Source organism: Ptychodera flava, chromosome 8, assembly GCF_041260155.1.
Source record: "Ptychodera flava strain L36383 chromosome 8, AS_Pfla_20210202, whole genome shotgun sequence".
Taxonomy (NCBI): domain Eukaryota; kingdom Metazoa; phylum Hemichordata; class Enteropneusta; family Ptychoderidae; genus Ptychodera; species Ptychodera flava.
This window is the reverse complement of record NC_091935.1, coordinates 44,948,669-44,963,049: the sequence shown is the minus strand read 5'-3', so window position 1 is coordinate 44,963,049 and position 14,381 is coordinate 44,948,669.

Genomic DNA, 14,381 nt, shown 5'->3' with positions numbered 1-14,381 from the left:
CTATATTCTGTATGAACCACATTGGTTTTGGACTGCACACACATACTGGCACCAGCAGGCCTGGTGGTTGAACTTCCTAAAAATATGAAGGCAAACAGAGCATTAGATTCACTTCAATTTCACTGAAAATAAAAACGTTCCAGCAGACATACAGCAATAAATGAATATGCAACAATGTTGAGAAGTAAGTGAGCAAAATGCAAATATTTTCAGAATTCATGATTTATACTTGTAAAAGTGTCAGTATTGCATTTCAATACAGTAAGTTTCATGGGCACCTGTTATCAGATATTGAATGATTAACGGTTGATATTAAAATACAAAGATTGACAAATATACCCTGTTTACATACAAACTACTTGAGAAGTTGCCATAATATTTCAATTGGACTACAATTTATACTTGAATAGGTCTATTGAAAAAGTGACAGTGAAAACATTACTACACACATGTACAATACATCAAACTGGTGCATTGGAAATTAATTACTATGGGCACTAATTTCATTCTGCCTTTGATTTATAATTTCATTTAGTAACAGTCTGTATCTAAATGGACACTATTCTACGGTACCACAGTAATTGGAAATCACAAGAAATTCAACATGGGTGACATGTTCCGGTATGCAGCTGCTTTGGCATTGAATGCTGACTAAAGATGTACTGGCCTGCACTCAATAGTTTGATCAGGTAGATCATGCTTGGTTACATAAAGCTTGGAAATATTATTGTGATTGCAAGCCCTGCATTATATGGAACGACTGTCTCTTGTGCTACTCTTGCTGAACTGCTGTTGTAAAGGCCAACATTGGTACAAGATACAGCTAGTGGGCCTTCAACAACATGATTACTAATTCAAGTACTGAGTTTTAACTTTTTTTTTGACATAGTCATTGATCCTATTTTGGGATGAAAGGCTATATCTGGTTGAGTAGTCCTTTTACCTGATCTGTTTCCTTGTTTAATCTGGTAATCATGCTCTATATGCACTCTCTTTGCAGCTAGAATACTTTTTCGATGAGGATGAAGGATGAAGAACATGGATTTTTCTGTTTGAGCTAACTTTCTGAATATTATGTTGCAATTTACAAAACATATAGCCTAAATCTTTTGTTTTTATGTGTGCAATCTGTGTGTGTCTGACATACACTGCATACAGACAATTGATAATAGTACGCTCATATGAAGACAAAGTTCACGTTAAAGTTGTAATGAGGCATATGTGAGGAAAATAACCTTACTAACCTTTACAGCCTTTTGCACTTTCAACAGGTGTCACAGGGTGGGTCTCTTTATCTTTATTAAATGCTTCCTCCAACCATTCTGGGATGAGTTTTGGGTTATTCCCTGACTTTTCATTATGCTTAACTCGTCTCTTGTATTTGTCCTCAAGGCTCCTATGCTTCTGTCGTACCTGCTCATTGGATATGTGTGACAGGCCAGACACTTTCCTAATATGTTCAGCCACCTTCACCCATTTATTTGGTGAACTAAGGTACCTCTTCACTGTTATTAGCAGCTCTTTGGTTAGCTGTAAAGACCAAATACCTGAGAGAAAGACAGAATATTTAAACTTAACACTTTTGATACTGTGTCTGCCTTGGTTCTGTGATGAAATAGGTCTGAAAATTACTGTTGACAAAATTTATGCCAGGTATAACTACTGTAGTCATGCACTGCCAATTGCTGACTAGATCATGTAAGAATACAGCGGCAGCAACTAAACATTTTTTTTTCAAAACAAAATGACTCCTACCATGACATCAGTTTGACTCCACCAGAATTACAACCTACTATTTGTTCTGGGCGACAAGGTGTTTGTGTTAAAGGTGAAAATTACTGTGGAATTTACTTTTTCTAGTTGAAACGAGTAAGAGTCCGAAGAGAGACTTGCAATGGTTTCAATGAATTTTAACCAATTGCGTTACAAGATACGCAAGGAGAAATCACCGGAAATGACGTAAAATACTTACCTGAGACTTAAGGTACCAGTTGTAAGACTGTAAATGTTTATGTGCACAACTCAGTGTATGGTTGACTGCTACCTTTGATAAGTCTCAGATAAATCTTGTACGTCATTTTCGGTGTTTTCTCCTGGCATATCTTGTTACACAGTGGGTGAAAGTAAATGAAACCAATATAATTCTCTTTCAGACTATGACCCATTTCAACAAGGAAAAGTAAATTTCAGTGTAATGTTCACCTTTATTGACATGGACATACTGCCAGTCAAAATAAAAATACACAGCAATAGAAATTTATTATATTTTATCAGACTAGAATAAGGAGAAAATTAGTTGATCTTGAAATATTTTATGCTCCAACCAATGGATTTTCAATTCAAGATGTGAGAAAACTTGCTTTAAAAACAAATCTCAATACAAAAAAAAAAATTAACATTGATCTACATGTGTCGCAAAAAAACATTTGAATCAGTCTCTGAGCCTACTGATAATTACAGTTAAAATACTTACCATCATTCCATTCACAGTCACTTGCTGTTTCATCATTTTGTGCTTGGTCATCATTTTCATTTTCCATGATAGTCTCTTTCAATGCTTGTATCACACGTGTCTAAAAAATTACAATTAAGTTTCAAGGAAGGCAAGTATTCAATTAATTTGATTGCTTTACTTCACATGTTTACTAATGCATGCCACAAAACATTACTGCAAATAATCAAATTGTAACAAGACAGAACCAAGCAACATCTGCATTCAATCTTTGCAGTAATATCTTTCCAAAATAGATTATTTTTTATTGTAATCTGCTAAAAATGTTACCTCCTATGCTTGCATTGAAGCACGTACATATAGCACGTATCAAATCAACTTTATAATATTGGCTGTCAGAGTTGCCTTCAGATGGTACTTCACATTCGACCTCACTTCTCCATTTGATTTTATTCAACCAACCCTTCTTTACAAGTTCCTCTGTCTTCTTTAAAACCAGATTCTTCCTTTTTGCTGAGTTATTAGTCAGTCGATTGGCCTCTTTTAGATTCTCCATATAACTACAAGAAAGGTTGACCATAATTGATATTTACAAAACATATGCAAATCAAGTCTTGATGTCAGCAGGCAGAGACCCCTTTGTATTAACCAAACGAAACTTAGTAATTGTATATTTTCTTCGTGTATTTTTGCATCATTTCAGAACCTACCCATCATGGCACTTTTTGGGGTTACATACTAATTTGAACAGCTATCCTTTATATCACTGTTTGTTTGTCCAAAAATGCGAGACAGAAGTATTATGCAGCAAGTGATAAAATACAATAACTAGTGCCAAAGCAGCATTGTTGAGAACACAAGGGAAAAAAGAAAACTGTGTCGCCACATCTCTTTTACTGAAAGTCAAGGACCAGAAACATTTGTTTTTGAGGGGGGGGGGGCTGATACCTGTTTCCTGTTGGTACAAGGTGTGCAAGTATCATATCAAATGACTAGAAAACTCACTTCATGGGCAAAATCTTGAAAAATTGCTTTTTTTTCGTCTGGTTAATGAAAAACAATATCCCTAAATTAAAATATGCACTGACTACCAGCCATTGTCACAGGGCTACCAACTTCAGAAAATGGTAGCCCAAGTGTACTACCATGGGAAAAAGTTAAATTCTGCCTCTGTCATTACTTAAGTTTTGGCTGCATCTCCTCTCATAAATGAAATAATTTTACATTTTGAATTTCTCTGACAGAATGAGGTCTGCAATTTAACAGGAGTATTATGATAAACTTCATTGTAGTACTTTATCACATCAGAGTCTAAAAGAGTTAGTAGATCATCCATTTTGTGTGTGTATATATATAGATATATATATATATATATATATATATATATATATATATATATATTGCAAATATATATATATATTGATGGCAGAAAATGAATGGGATATTTAATATTTATAATAATATTTATTGAAATTTTGCAACCAACCTACAAAAAGTTGGTGATTGAATAGGTACATATTAAAATCGCGTCATACACAAATAAGCAGTTAAAATACAAAAATGCTTAAACTATATACAAAACATTAAAATCACGTTCGTAAGAAGACAGGCAGCTAAAATACAGAATTGCTAGTACTATCATACAAATCAAGACCTCATTGGTAGTTGTATAGAGCATATGGTATAAAACTATTTTTAAAACGCTTAGTCCGGCATCTGGGAATACTGTAATGTTTTGAATGACGGGTCCTCCTTGTGGAGATATTTATACAGAAGTTTCCTTTACACTTCAAATATTGTAACAGTTTCATTTTCCTTTCAGGACAAGAGATGACCATTCTAAATGTGATGGGTATTGGGAGTTTTTAGTGCCCCAATTCACTAATCGAAGGTTCCGTAGGGCCCTTAGGGTACCAAGGACAGTGTTTGATTATTTGAACAACTATATAATCTCAATCTTCAATGTGAGTATGGTCACGGAGGTCGCCCACCCATCGAAGGTAGCAAGAAGATTGCAATATTTCTTAAATATATCGGTTCAATGGAAACAATACTTGACATAAGTGATCTTTTTGGTGTGGCCGAATTTTCAACAATCAACAACAATCAGAATAAGACGAGAAGTATCAACAGCAATAATCAACAAGTTGATGGAAAATGTTATACGGTAAGATTTGACATTATTTTGATGCTTTTTCGTTTCTTGTAGGGAGATTGTTATTGTTCTGCTCACTGAAATATGCGCAATCACCAATTGTTACAATTAAACTTTTGTACCCCTTACATGCCTAAAACATGTGAATACTACTATAATGTAATTTTGCGTATATACCAAAAATTAAATTTTGGAAGTAATCATGTGTTGTGTCCATGTACAAAGTACAAGTTGAGCTGTGTCAACCGGAGATTATGTTAGCTCTTTCAAGTATTGCATTGTAATGTATTCATATGGAAAAATTACCCAATGCAAAATCAAAGCCTAGAAAATACTCTATAAATCTAATCAACTTGCAAATATCATGTACATTTTTATTGTAATAAGCTTGCACTTTTTGAAACATAATTATATTTTTGTCTGGTCGAATCGAGATAGCTTTAATGTTATTCATTTTAGGTGGCCAAATGGGGAAGAGTTTGGATCTATTGCGGTAGAATACAATGATAGAGACAGCAGAAATTTTCCGAATGTGATTTGATGCCTTGATGGATCTTATACCATCACATACCAATATCTACACCACGTAATAATCCTGATGATTATTATAATCGGAAGAAGTATCACTCAGTCATTCTACAAGGGGTCTGCCGAGAAGACTTACTGTTCACAGATGTCTGTGCTGGTTTACCAGGTGAGATTTAGCAACAGTATTTATCAATAACAATTCACATTTTGATTAATCAGATAGGCTTAGATGATAGCTTAGAGTATCCTGCATGTATCTATTCTCTCTATAAGTCATTTCATAGTGGTCATGATAGAGATCTTCGGTAAACCACTTTGTTGAGATTTTGAGTAACTTGGGTCATTTTCTTTGACTTCAGAAAAGTAGTATACAGTTAATAAATATAACATGCATTTTATTAAATCTAGTTCACAACTTATTTGTTTTACCTATAACTTTGTAATCTGAAGTGATTGGTACTTTAATAGGCCGAATGCATGATGCCAGAGTGCTGAGGACGCCCAATTTATGGTCGACTGGTTCTGAGAAATGTCTTCAGGGACAATACACCATTCTAAGAAATGCAGCCTATCCCCTTACTAGATGGCTTATGACACCATACAGGTAGGAACCCACATTGTCAATAATATGTAATGAAATAAAACAATTATTTCTTTTTTAGAGAGTAAACCTGAAAAGTATAACAGCCATGAATAGAATGACTAAACTCTCCTCCACACACAGGTGACCTTTATAATTGCACCAGTCTGTTAAAATATTGCAGAAAGCCCTCATATAGGTTTGCCTTTAAAGTAATTTTAACTGTAATGTGTGGTCTGTCATGATTTACTGATCCAGTATTTATTTTATACACTGTAGAGTATAGTATCAAATAATTTATGATAAGTTATGTTTAAGATTTGTGAATGCCTTAAACATGTTAAATGTGGCATGTCTCTGGTAATACTGTAATTGCTGTTAACATTTATTCATGTTTCCATAATTTTCTTGCAGAAATGGGTGATTATGGCTTTGCTATAATCATTGTTAACGTCTGGAGGGACACGGGGAGAAGGGTTTAGACCTTGCTAAGTATGGGTCACCATGCACCACTACTTCTACTGCTTGCTGGATGCACTGGAGACGTAACCTTATCTACCAACCGCCTTCAAATTTACCGTTATCTAAACAACTTGCGTCACCCTTGCCACGTCATTATCCATGCGCATATCAGTATGATCAAAGCCACAGATCGTCCATTTCAACTTCTGCCACGCTCAAGTTCACACCACAAAATTCACCATGCCAAAACCGAAGAAAAGCAGAGCCGCGCACAGGCGGCCACCCATACATCGGCGAGGGCGAAGAGACGCCCAGCGCACCTCGGCAAATACCTAGTACTTCAGTCAGTACCGACGGAAAACACACCAACCAACCCTGCCAGCGGCGTGCCGACAACCGCCACAGCGGCAGCCGATCCAGGTATGTCAGACCACGTCGCCAACTAATAGAAACCGGCATCGCAAACGCCATTGATTCAATCCGACGGGAACTACGGCAGCCAACTACCAACACTACAGCACCGGCGCCTATCCCGACGCCCAACCTGCAAGTCCAGCCAACTGATACAGTCGTTGGTGCACTATCACCTGCTTCACTCACCGCCGCCGGGCCGACGACGCTCGCCGCTCCGTCCAGCTCGGTGCTTACTCAAGCCCACCCAAGTAATGCGCCAGTCAATGTAAACCCCCCCCCCCCACCTCGGGGTTTAGTGGGGGATTTGGAAATTAGTCCTGTGAAATCTGCCAAATGCCCCACCCCCTGGGGCAAGACAATCCGGAAAATCCCCACCTAAACCAAGTAAATCCCCCGCATACGGGGGTGGGGAATTTGTAAATTCCTACACACAACCACTCTTTGGAATTTTCATTTCATGTCGTAAACAACCTGCATCAATATAAAAAGTTCATGTTCAACTTTAGAACAATTTTTATCATTTAAAACAGGGTTTTGTGACATTTATGCTGTTCACAAATGTCTATCACAATCAACACAAATAGATCCCGGAAAATAACATACTTTTCGCATTTGTTTTTCAGCCACTTATACTGTGACCAGATAAAGTGTTGAGGTGTCACGTCACGTCACCTATTTTGGAGCAAAAATTTACAATATTTTTCAGTCTAGTTTGCTTGTATGTTGTCAGGCATAAACATATTCAGGCTAGAACAAATGATTTAATTAGATCAAAACACCAGATGTATCACACAAGACATGTCGCCTCAATAAACTAATTAAAGCTGATAAACAAGATACATGATGTCCAATCTCACAAGTGCAGCTTTTTTGTCTTCTCGCTCTCATGCTACAAGCACAATGACACATTCTACATCAGTCATGCACTGATTTAAAACAAGCAGAGGAATGAAAATTCATAATGATCCGTGTTTATTCATCATAAAACACGGCAGAAAGATACTGTGTAAAACTCAACAGAACAGATGATCAGAATGATCACACTGATGAAACAGAACTGTTTCCTAGCTATATGGGTCATCATGAATAAATTTGATAATACATTTAGCGGACATAAAAAGGAATCCCGTCGTGACCGAACATGTTTTCCAAATACACAAGCAATTTAAAGGGACAAAGTCGGCCATTTTTCATGAATTTTGTTTGATGTGAGATACTACTTATATTGTTTGACATGTCGAAAGATACCGAAAGAATGGCTGACCATGCTATATTCGACCCCGGTTTTAGACACGATACATGCAAACCATCGCAAAAATGAATTAATGGTCATGACCATTAATTCGTTTTCGCGATGGTTTTACTTAATTTGTATAAAACTGGGGTCGAATATATGTATGGTCACTCATTCATTATCTTTCAACATGTCAAACAAAATAAGTAGTATCAAACAAAATTCATGAAAAATGGCTGACTTTGTCCCTTTAAGCTTTATCAAAAATAGAGTTGACCCGGAGGTCTTTTTAGTGCTGGACCATGTCGATGACGCATCGTGAACATCCGAAATGTCACGCTCACGTGGGAAAATGGGGAAATTTTGCGTATGGTATGTTCAGTTTTCCAAAAAATAAGAATACACGGCGGATGAAATCCTTTATTTAGTGATCGATATTTAAGCCATCAATCACAAATATATATATTAACTGTCATACACACCTCTGAATATTGCTGCATCGCGTTCATCAATAGCCAGTTGAAAAGCTGCTTACCGGCCCACATGGCCTTGACAGCCACCTTTTGCCATGATACCGCTCTGAACAACAACATCCATTACCAGGGCCTGAAAATTTCTGTTTTTTGCCACTGGTCCCAGGACCAGTGACCTGGGGTTTTTTTCACTGGTCCAAAGGTAAAATCCACTGGTCCTCAAAAATTTGCATAACAATACAAGAATGATTCATTTCTCATACTCATGTTATATATGCATTTCTATCAGATTTGCTTGGGATTTACATACAGCATAAACTGCCAATCTTTTTAATACAGACACACTGCATAAACATTTACTTGGTAGTTTTCTCAAGTTCTTGTACACACACTTGACATGTTTTTTACTATTGCTATAAAGTTCACTTCATTTTTATAATTGCCCAGCGGTTGATTCTTTTCCATTTAAATTGTAAAAAATAGGTTGAAAACACCAAATATCTGAGAGGGACTTCTTTTTCCTTTGATAGCAATAGCAAATTGCCATAACGCTGTTTTGACAAGCTAGGCGGTTCTTGTTAAGGTCAACTACAATCGAGCTAGGGGGTCTTGACTATATAAAGAATTCAGCATGGTGACCTTCTAAATTCAGAAGCCAATTGCTTGCCACGGACGATCGGAAAGTTGTAATGAGACTCCTTCCAGAGAATTTTACTGCAAAATACTACTTTAATAGAAGGAGATATAATATTTTCACACAATTTTGGGGTTGCTGATATTTTTAGCTGAGGCTATGGTCTGGTTTTTACCACATTAAATTTTACATGTAAAATGAGTACGTGGCCCGTCATTTGATTTTTGCAGTGCAGTGGCTAGTGGACGCACATCGCCTGGCTCATATCATGAATCGCAAACTGTAATAGAGTAACTGATTTTCCTTTAGAGTTTATGTTGTATAGACTAAATTTTAAATGTTTGATACGACGCGATAATTATTGTAATTTTGTACCTATAAGACGTAGTCTCTCAATGGAATGGGCTCTTGGTTTAGTGTAACTGGCTTTAGTGCGTCTCTGCTACCTCCATGGTTTCAGTAACTTCGGTATTTTGGGGGGACGTAGTTTCTAATTTTTCGTCAGAAGACACTAGAACACAATCTGGGAAAAGCACTGGACATTCCCTTGCAAAATAAATTGGCTCCTTTTTTGTATTGGTCTGCGGACTTTTTAGGGGTAATTAGTACTGGTTCGGGATAAAAACACTGGTCCGGGACCTCGGGTAATTTTCAGGCCCTGCATACGTGCGCATGCGTAGTTATTTACGAACATATCCTGGGCCTGTCCGTCAAAGGAATAGGGGGATCAAAACGAGGAGCGCACCCAATTGCCCCACCCCCTCGGGCACAGTTTCATGGCACACACGGTCTAATCCCCCACATTTTTCCCGTATCGCCCGAGGTGGGGGTTTACATTGACTGGCGCATAATCATCTCGCTAATCGTAATGGATATCAACTCGCCATTACAGCTGCCCCACCCGACTCGACCACCAGTGGTGGCGCTGCGCACATCACCCTACCGATGGCGGCGCACCTCATGGCTGCGCCCTACGCTCAACCAACACTCAACGCCTTGGCTAACCTCGGTAAGTTCATCGAATTTGGTGATTTACACCACAGGCACTCGACCCGTTATCTGCCAAGAGATGAATAAAACATAACTTGATACAACCCTCTCGAGTCTCCTGTCATTCAGTCATAGCACACACTACACCGACCTGACCCTACCCTCGCTACGTCCTATGTATAAATAATAGAAGATATGAAACTTAACCCACCGAGTCGCACACATCTCAGACAGACAGATTTTTCGGCGAGGAAATTTTAACTGAAAATGATCGAATTCCATGAAAAAATTAACATGAAGTAATAGAGTAATAAATTTATTGCTAGAAACTTACCGGCAATTTCAAAACTACTCAACGGAAGAGTTAAAAATCTAGCTACTTTGCTACGACAGGCAGCTCCGATATCGTCCAAAACACGAATTTAACAATTTACCTTTGACCTCTGAGCTCCCCATACCGGGCGGCGCCTCTGGTTGGTCTATTTCAGTCACGTGATCGCCGCACACGTCATCAGCCGTCATATTTGGCAGACGACGACTTTCAGATTTTACATTTCGTATGTAGAAAAAGTTAACAATGGCAGAGTACATTATTGGTAAGTGTTTAAATATCATTTCGTGCAAAAATAACGCGATTTTGAGAATATTCATTCCATAAACGATGGAGGAAAAGTGTATTTTGTATGCGCACCGGGGGAGTCGCACACGAACTAGTATTCACGCTCAAGCGGCGTTTACACAGTACATCGAAAACGGATTTATTGTACTCGATTTTTTTAATCACTATTTTTTTTATACAATGAGCCTATTTTTTCAGTGGATTACAGAATTAAGAAACGAAATTTGTTTACTAAAAGGACGATATTTGGCTTCATATTGTTACACTTGACTTTAGGCCTAAAGTTTCTTCATGATCCCTGGCCTCAAGGTGAATTGAAAATTAAAATTTACCATGGATTGCAGCTTCGATCTAATACGTAGCCTTTGTATCAAAATGTTGATTTGCCTATAGCAGTGGTATATCCATTGCATTGAGTCATTTCTGCTGCTCGTTTTGTAAATTTTTCCACTCTACTGACGTCTACAAGAGTATCTGTGAGGTATTATTTTTTCGGAAAGAATTCGTCTGGCGTTATTCCATCACGCCGCCATTGCAACCGCCGAAGGACCTTGATCGTAATACCGACACCAGTCTGATATCGTTTACATGCAAAGGGCGGTTCGTGTGTTGATGGCGAAATATAGAATGTTTTGCTGTAGGGGGAAATTTGACAGAGTCCGTATAGCCTTGTAGCAGATGTAGGGTATCAGGATCTTGTAGCTCGTGGTCGTAGACGCATTACACCGGTGAAATGTTTGTTCGCGGAGAAACGTGACCGAGTGTCGGTGTCCTTTCCAGTTGAAAACTAGTATTTTCAAGTTTAGTTCGGTTTACATCATCCCACAGGGCATGCGCATCCCTGACTTGGCGCACGTTGATCGCAAACGCGCACAGTTGGCCGAAAAGGGTCTACGGCAGAACCTTTATACCAGAATACATCTCAACGTTACAAACTCGATGACAAGGTTTTACATGTAAATCTGACCCAAACACATGTATTACACATTTGTTGTTAGTAAATAAATGAAGGTAATACGCCCCTGAATGTTGAAAGACTTCAAATTTTGCTCAAACTTTCCGTAAGAATAAAGATCAGGTGTCACCGAGCAAAACAGCTAATCAGCACTTTTTGGAAATTCCAAGAGCTAAAACCGAGGTTTTTTAAAAGGTCATTTCAGGTAACGGGAGCTAATGATTTGAAAAGTTTACCTTTGTATTTCAGAAAAAAGAAAATGTTGATAGACTTTACTCACTACCAGGAAGAACCGTCTTCATGTTATCTGGTGTGATTTTTATTTCCTTTTGGTGTATTTTTTTCAAGTCTTTACTGTCGACTTAAAGAATTTTTGTCTTCAGTTACCGATTGTTCGTCCGTAGTGACTTACAGATTTGGGCATATATATTCGTGTGTACGTTCACGCAGATATTTCTGACTGGTAATGGCCAATTGTAACAGTTGTAATACTTGCTACAAGGATAATACATTATGGGTTACATATGCATGTCAATTTGTTTTTTGATCAAATCAAATACAGCCATCAGGCACCCTTTTGGTTATGTATTTCTGGCCGTTCACACAGATATACCTTGGGTATTTTTTTTCAAACTTGGGCCAGGGAAATTACATAATAAGGTACATGTTCACGTCGATTTGTTTTTATCTGATTTTATAAGGTCCCTTGGCAGCCATTTCAGTTCTCGATATCATTCGGTGATATGGTGGGTGAATGCGGGAATTTGAAGCTGTGCACGTCAATTTGTCAGCGGTGTCACTGCATAAAGTTGTTGATACACGAATATTGCTGCCGTATTCTTTCATTTCTGGCTTAAGCCAAATATACTGAGTCGAGGCTCATGTTAGCATACTTTTGTTTTTTCGATTAGATTGTATGTGGTCGCCTGGCAGTCATTTCATTTATCTGTATCTTTCGTTGATAATAGTAAAATCACGTGCGAATCCTATTTTATGCTGACAAAGAATTATATGAAATCACGGCTCAAATCATAGACCCTTGAGTTTTTCTCGAGGGTCTATGCTCAAATTAATCGAACAATCCACACTACTGTTCCAACGAGGATGGACGACAGTGAAAGATTGTTGATCGATCACAAGTAGTTATTTTTCACAAACTTTCACAACTTTCATTTCGACTACTTTCGTACCGTGATCAGTGGCTGCAATGACCTGGAGTCAGACATGTCAACTCTCGATCGCTTCACCAGCTCCTTCCAAAGTGTTGGATAATGGCATTTTCGATCAACACCAATGTGGCCTGTACAGATCACTTGATCCAAAATCAATTTGGTTACAGACGTACTCAGATGCTCCAAGATGCCCCAAGATGCCCTCTGTTGACTTTACGTTCAGCAGATTCTTTCTTGCCTAACTCCCACAGAAGTTAGTATAATTCACAAAATCTATCTCCTTTTCACAACTAGATCAACACCTTGTCTCACAATCAACACAGTAATACTTTCTTAGGACTATACTATGTCATAAAGATGACTTGTTTATTGTAATGTACAGCATGTAAATGTCCTTGATACATTTTATGTGTCCCGACCTCCATGAAAAGAGGTTTTCAAAATTTATGGAGTTATCGAGATTAATAATTAAAGATCAATAGTAATGATAATAAATTTGGTAGGAGAGAAACAAATTACCCAACATGTACCAACACTGAATTCAAAATGGCCCTCATTCCTGTATTAATTTTACGGGGGAAAATTAAATATTCGAATTTCAGAAAAATAATCCTCCGGTGAAAACTTCATACTCCATAATCTTCAAAATGAGTTCCACTAGTGGTAGGCTAAAAGATGAACAGCTCTTTACAACTGGTCCCGAGACGTTCTACCTCTATTAAATTCGGTGATAAAATGTAGGATTAGGAACACAGCTCTGACACGTTGATTGACTTGTCGAACCTTCGAATAGAGTGCGTTTTGGCGAAGCACACGATGGCTTACCAGCACCAACCAGCTTACGAACGAGCGGGCGTACTTCCCTATTTTTCATGATTTCTTACACTCCGTGCGCAAGATGACTTGCTCACTTTCGGCGGATGTACTATATTTTGATGTTGTATGGTTTTTATTTCAACTGTGCTCTCTTTGTGTTTGCTTAACTTTACGATTAATTTCATTTTACCCATCGATGGGAACAACGAAAGGTCGGAGTTTGAACTCTTTGCGAACGCATATTGATGGCCGTATCTTCCAGATAAATAAATTAGATTGAACATAGCGGACAAGAGGAGGGGCGTATATTTTTTGTAAACACACACACATGATTTCGTTTACATAGCTCCCCAATTCTCTCGTGTATACACTCTGAGAAATGAACCTCGGTTGAGCCATCTTTTTCACGGCAGGCAGCTCCACCGCAGACCGAACCATGCTGTCTGTCGTAGCTAGCTTCGTTGTAATATTTCGGATACAAATACGCAACACCGTTCGAATGTGAAAAACCAGCAAAACTATTGAAAAAATGATTTTGCATGTGTAACACCCCCTGACGGCTGATGACGTGTGGGGGCGATCACGTGACTGAAATAGACCAACCAGAGGCGCCGCCCGGTATGGGGAGCTCAGAGGTCAAAGGTAAATTGTTAAATTCGTGTTTTGGACGATATCGGAGCTGCCTGTCGTAGCAAAGAAGCTAGATTTTCAACTCTTCCGTTGAGTAGTTTTGAAATTGCCGGTAAGTTTCTAGCAATAAATTTATTACTCTATTACTTCATGTTAATTTTTTCATGGAATTCGATCATTTTCAGTTAAAATTTCCTCGCCGAAAAAAAATCTGTCTGTCTGAGATGTGTGCGACTCGGTGGGTTAAGATTCATACCTTCTATTATT